Source organism: Hevea brasiliensis, chromosome 1 (genome assembly GCF_030052815.1).
Source record: "Hevea brasiliensis isolate MT/VB/25A 57/8 chromosome 1, ASM3005281v1, whole genome shotgun sequence".
In the NCBI taxonomy this organism is placed as follows: domain Eukaryota; kingdom Viridiplantae; phylum Streptophyta; class Magnoliopsida; order Malpighiales; family Euphorbiaceae; genus Hevea; species Hevea brasiliensis.
This window is the reverse complement of record NC_079493.1, coordinates 81,330,516-81,337,778: the sequence shown is the minus strand read 5'-3', so window position 1 is coordinate 81,337,778 and position 7,263 is coordinate 81,330,516.

Below are 7,263 nucleotides of genomic sequence, written 5' to 3'. Positions count from 1 at the left end.
TACTATAGGGATGTCCCTCAGTGCTGGGCTCTCCACTTGGGTGTCTATCACATGTGCCAAGTATGCTTCACACCCCTTTCTGATCATCCTTCTGGCTAGTGCAGCCGAAATGATGTTTGATGGCAGTAAATGCCACTCCCCATGTATTACCACATCACCATACAGAGGGAGACCAAAAGTGACTGTCTTCAGTCTACAGTCAATCATAGCGTGATACTTGGCTAACCAATCCATGCCCAAGATGATATCATAATCTCTGAAGGGCATTTCAATCAAATCTGATAGAAAAACATGTCCTTGGATCACCAAAGGAAAGTCTCTATAGATTCTGTTGACCCGAACCTCTTGTCCTAATGGACTAGTTACTAGCACTTCAAAACCCATTTTGACACACGGAATAGCAAGTGAGCTGACTATGCTAGCACTAACATATGAGTGGGTTGAACCAGGATCAAACAACACAAATACTACTTGATCAGAGATAGAGAATGTACCGACTACCACATCGGAAGTCTCAGCCTCTTCTCGCTGTCTCATCATATAAACTCTGGCTGAAGCACTTCCTTGTGCTGACTGACCAACAGTACCCTGACTGCCAGAAGCAGTGCTTCTACCTCTGCCAACTGGTTATGAACCTCTAGGAGCAGGACTCTGAATAGATCCTTCTGCAGTCGTAGGAGCTGGACCGAATCTAGGAGCACTAGTGCAGTCTTTTGCAATATGGCCCTTGTCTCCACAGTTAAAACAGGCTCCTGTTACTCAATAGCATTCTCCCCTATGAATCTTGCTATAAGTTTCACAGGGGCGGGGAGGTTGTGAACCCCTGCTCGACTGCTGACCAGACCTAGGGGGTCTCTGTCCAAACCTTCCATCTCGACCTCTGCTAGGTCCACCAAATTTCTTCCTCTTCCCAGATGTTCCACTAGGACTTGGCTCTACTGACTTTTCCCCCTTAGCTTTCTCTAATTTTTCAACTTTTTCTAATTTTTCTTTTGCTGGTGTCACTTCTAATTCAATTCTTTCCAACTCAAGTGCTTGAGAAATGAGCTCTGAAAAATTACTATGTCTGAATCCCACTACTTGCATCCGTAGGCTGGGCTTCAAACCCATCTCAAATCTATTGCACCTTTCCTTACTAGTAGAAAGGAGACTCTCTGCATAGTGGCTTAAGTGGGAGAACTCCCTCTCATATTCTGCCACTAATCTGTTGCCTTATTTTAGACTCAGAAATTCTTGTAGTTTCTAATTCACATATGCATCTGGGACATATTTTTGCCTAAACTCTCTGATGAAGTCATCCCAAGTCAGTACTGGTGGTTCAGCCAAGCTGTGAGGGATGGTCTTCCACCAGTCATATGCATCCCCTTGCAGTAGTGACACGGAGTATTCAAATTTCAACTCATCTGGGCAGTGCAGCTTCTTGAACACTCGATCCATCCATTCTAGCCACTGCTCTGCCTCTAAAGGGTCTACTGTATCCTAAAATTCTGTGGTCCCATACTTCAACAGCTTGTCATACTGTCTAGCTGGAGGCTGTGGTTGTATCACAGATGTTTGGGGTGGAGCTTGAGCAGGCATACCCCCAGCCATTTGTTGAAACATTGCCGCTATCTGCTGTGCAAACTGTGCAGAAAACTACGGTATTTGTGGGGCTGATGTCACTGACCCACTGACATTCTATAGAGCTGGGGCTTCCCATTGTGCCTCAACCTCAACAGATTGCTCAATTGAGCGATCCCCTTCTTCCATATCAATCTGAAGTAGGATATCTCCTGAACAAATAACACAAGGAGATTTCCCTCCGTTAGTTCATATTTATGATATAATGCACTGTATTTAACAAATAAAGATATTGAGCAGTTGTACTTAACAAGAAAAGACACAAATTCACAAGTTAAAACATACTTCAAAAAAATTTACTCTGATACCACTAAAACATGTCACACCTTACCCCTCTGTAAGGCATAACATCATCTCATAGAATACCTAATGAACTACCAAACTTCACCTACTGATAGCTCTTTAAGTACCCTACAAGGGATTTTAAAACAATTTTCTTACTTTTTATAAGTGGTGAGCATTTTCTAATAGGTATCAAAACATTTAATTAGAGTTTGAAAACTAGTTAAGATTTTTAACCCATTTTATTTTTCTGCAAATTTTATAAAAATTTTGGCAGAGTGCCGTTTGTATTTTAAGAAAACAGTTCTTTAAATACCTGTAAAAAGCACTTTCAAAGATTTATCTCAATAACTTCATCATTTCAACATCCATCCCAACCAATTTCAACATCATTTCTCAATTTCCAAAATTCAACATCATCAAAATACTATAATTCAATATCATTCAAATAAAAACAAAATATTTCCATTCATATTTCAATAAAGATAAAATAATTTACATACATCATTTCAAAAATTTATATTAGGAAAAATCCAAACCAAAACTTATTACAAGCTTTATACAACTCTATACAATTGCTCATGACCATTTTCTACATTTACGTACATTACATACATCAAAATAATTTTTACAATCAGGGTATAAAATATACCTAATAAACTTCAGGGAATGTAGCTCCTCAATCCTCAGCAGCTCACTCTGCTGCTCCTTTAGTCTCTACATCTGCGACAGCAACAACAGTCATTGCTGAGTACTAGGACTCAGTGGTGCAGAACATACTAAAATAATCTTTATGCGGAATTTAAATCATATTTATTCAAAATTTAAACTGAATATGAGAAATAAATACAAAACATGATTTATATGCATTTAATCCAGACAATTTCATTTCGAAAGTCTCAAAATAAATTTCATAAAAACACACAGTTATATTATGCCATTCGAAACAAATTAATCTCAATAGCCAGAGGCTTATGAGAAGTCACATCACAAGGCTAGCTAGCTCAAATATATGGGAACCCATTCTTTTTCTTCTTCTACTGGCACACACCTCAATACTTCAACCAGATAAGGAATCAAAATTCAAAACTGATTTCCCCCACTAGTCATGCTAGTGAGGTATTCAAATATATGGTCATGACACTGTGGTTTCAAAACTATCTTAACAATTTACTAAGCATTTGACGCCATTTCAAATATATGCAATTAAACTTTCAATAATTTAAATTAAAAGCATAATAAACATTTCAAGACAATGATATCACAATTCAATATTTCAATTCATTCAAAATGATGTTTAGAAGAAAATTTACAGAAATTCTATGTTGTGCACAAACCTTATACGAGTCGCCTCTTGGCCTTGACTCGATCCCTCGAATTTTTTCTTAGTATTCTTTTCCACTGAAACACATAATTTCACGGTGTTTCAGCATCACAACTTATCATAAATCCAAAAATAATTTCAAATTTACTTTTACCTAGCTTTAATACGCTAAACTTGGCGTTCTTTAAAATTTGTGTTTCGGGTTTACTATTCACTATATTATTCAAGTCAATTTATTGACTCTATAATGCTTAATAGGTATGGGAATTCTAATTTCACCCACATACCATATTTTGGTTACTAAATTTGTTGGTTTTGGTTGTTTACTCAAATTCTAAGTCTTTTAGGCAAATTTGCAAATTTTCAGTTTTGGTGTCTTATGTTGCACTGTTCCATTGGTTATTTTGCTCTTAGAATTTAGCTAAGTTTTCTTCATAGAAATTGTTCCTTATTGTCTTAACTTTATTCTCCTTTTTGAATCACTCCATTTGGAGTTTTGTAGCTCAGGTTATAGCCATTTGAATCATGGCTGCCGGATTGGACTTACCCAGATTTTTGGGCAAATTTTTGGGTTCTGGTAGTTTTAGGTCACCAAATTTGGGTGGCTAAATGACTTGGTTAAGGGCATAATTTGGATTTGTGTTCTTCATGAAAGTTTTAGGTCTATATCTCAGCTTTCTACTGGTAAAATTTTAGATCATTTAGACCTATTTAGTCCAAGTTATGACCAAATGAATAAACACTATTCATTTGGTCATTTTTGTACAGGGTAGAACACTCACATCCGGATTTGGCCAATTTGTTCACTATGCTATGGTCACTTTTTGAGCATGATTCCTTGATGAAAAATGTGTCATTTTATGTCTAGTTTCATTCTCAATTGGCCTCACACCAATTGGGCTTGTAAATTTTTAGTTTTGGTCCCTAAAAGGGACCTTGGTCATGCAGCCTATAGCATGTCCCTAATCAATCTGAATTTGAACCTAATTCTAACACTTCCAACATACCTCAATTGGTCACAAATGACCATTTTTCAGCTCAAACTAGGTCAAACATACTATTTGACCAATTCTCTAATTTTTTGTTTCCAAAACCCTAGGTCCAAACCCTAATTCACATATTTTTTTCATCTAACTAATTGCAAGCATACCAACACCACTTCACCACTCATACAAGCTTACTAACATATTTAATTCAATCAAATTCATACATTCCCCAACCAAACCCTAGCTAGTCAAAATCCATACCTAATCCTCTAACTCTTGTTTTCATTTCATTTTAAGCATATTTCTAAGTTCATTAAACTATAAATACAATAATTAAACTAAAGGTTTCAAGTTGGATCACTAACCTTAGTGCAGATTTTCTTTCCCTTCAAACCTCTTCCTTTCTTCTTTCTTTCTTCTTCAATCTCCTCTTCTAGTTGCCAAAACAAACTCTAATCATGGTGAGTAATTTTTCTATGGTGGGATTTGTTATTTTCAAGCTCACAAAAGGAGCTTCAATGGAGGATTATGGGTGAGGGAGGGAGGAGAGAGATGGGAGACGGCAAGTTAGGGAAGATGGATTTTTTTTTATTTTTTTTCTTTCTTTTATGTATTTTAATCCTTATGGAAGATCAATAGTGTGACACCCCTTACCCGTCTACAGTGTAGCTGAGCAAGCTATGTCACACGGTGTACCGGCACACTCTATTATACCTTAATAAATTTTCATCAATAATTTTGATTATAGCTTGTGAAATATGTTTTATTTAAGTCATTAGTGAAATTATAATTTATTTGAGGTTCCGAAAATTTTATAGAAAATCCGGCAGAGTACCAGCTAAAAATGGAGAAACCAGTTCTTCGGAACCTGTGAAAAACACTTCCTATATTCATATTCCATCATCTCAACTCCATTTATCAAATTCTCAACATTTTTCAATCATTCATTCCTCATATACAAACAATAAATAAATGCTCAAGTTTTGCATTTATAACCATAACTTTTATTATTTACATAAATATCAAAATACATTACATAGATCCAAATACATATGAGAAAATCAAAATTAATTACAGAATGCCAAAATGACACCTAGTGTCCTACCAATGCACTGCAGAAGTTGAGGTGACAAGGACACTGAGCAGAACTGCAAGACGGACTCACCCAGTCTGTGGTCTACTGGGCTCACGATTGGGATCTCCAGACTACGCTGCGGCAAAGCAACGCGCTAAGCAATGATGCTTAGTGGTGCAATAATATAATAGAAGAAAATAGCAAGAAATTAAATGTGTATGGAATGTGTATGCTTTCTTTGTTTGGTATTGGTACATTCGTTATTTCATTAACGTTGTTCACTTTTATTCATTTGGTTGCCCCAAGTAACCTACACTAGACGATCGGATCGATAACGGGTAACCGCACCGGGTACCTAGTACTCGGGCCGTCACACCATCGGTCACATATGCATCTCCGTGTGCAATGTAACGGCTAACAAGTCAGAATAATATCGTGCACAAGGCCAAGTCTCAATACAAAGTCGAATGGCTAAAAGCCATGAAATCACGAATGGCATATTGCCATGTGCAAGATCTTGCTAATCGAACCCTATTGGCATGCCAAACTATCCAAACCAATCATGTTAGGTATACTAGGGCATTTGAAACTTTTAAATTCTTCAATTTGTGCATTTCAAGTTTTGGGGTCACTATTCACCTCATTAGTCAACAAAAATGTTGACTTTTGGATAGAAAATATGTGTATTAGTTTTAACACCCCAAACATACCACATTTGGTGTTTAAAACTTGTTGGCATTAAGTGTTAATACCATTTCAAAGTGTAAACCCACACAAGCAGAATTTTCAGTTTTGGTGAGTCAACTTCACTGTTCTATTGGACACTGTTACTGCAGGAATTTGAAGAAATGTAAAACATGAAAGTTGTTCCTTATTTTGTCTAGTTGAATTTCTTTTTTTGAATCACTCCATTTGGAGTTTTGTAACTCCAGATATGGTCCAAAAACCATAGCTGGCCGGATTCCCATTCTGCAGAAAATACCATATCTACAGTAACAGGAACAGTAACTTCCACTACCATTTGGGTTAGATTCTGGCCATAATTTGGGGTAGGTTCCTTCATGAAAGTTGTTTGTCTATGTCTTAACTTGTTGCTGTAAAAATTTCAGGTCAATTGACCATATCTACAGTGAGTTATGGCCAAATGAACAGTTAAATGAACAGTTACTGTTTATTTGGTCAATTCTGCAGAACCAGTTGCAGGGTATCCGGATTGGGGCCAAGTTTTGGTCCTCTTGCTTTGGTCTTTTGGGCATGGTTTCTTCAGCAAAAATGTGCCATTATAAGCCTAATTTAATGTCCAATTGGCCAAACACCAATTGGACTAACACAGCCCAAGTTATGGCAGTGTAAATGGACTGAATTTTCAGTCCCTATGTCATTGTCTAGGGCAGCCTGCAACCTCACTTTGCAACCTCATTTTTCAGTCCATTTGTTAGTCAAATTACCTAAAATGGTCACTAATTGACCATTAAAAGGTTCTTTAACAATTGCATAGGCCAAGTTCACATTTTACTCCAAAAACCCTAGTTCAAAGTCATGATTTCTATACTTTACCTTAGTTAGCTATTAATTCACCATTCTTATGTTTATAAACTTCAAGCATGGTTTCTAATTCACTTTAAGCTCATCAAAAACACTTCCTCCTATTCCATAGCTAGGGCTGCCGAAATTCACAAGCTCAAACACATAGGTTTATGTTCATTTAAACCACAATTCTCACTAAGTTTCAAGTCCCAAACCATGAAAATAAAGAGTTTAATGGATATAAGTGCACTAACTTCAAGTGGCAGAATTTTCCAAGCCCTTAAACCTCACTTTCTTTCTCCTTCTTGGCTGCCAAAAGCTTTAGCAAGGTGCTAGGGCAAATTTTAGTGAAGGGTTTCTAGGGTTTTAGGGTGAATTGAAGAGGAAATTGAAGGTTTGGAGCGAACATCAATGGAGGGAGGAGTTGAGGAAGTTTCGGCTGGTTTTCT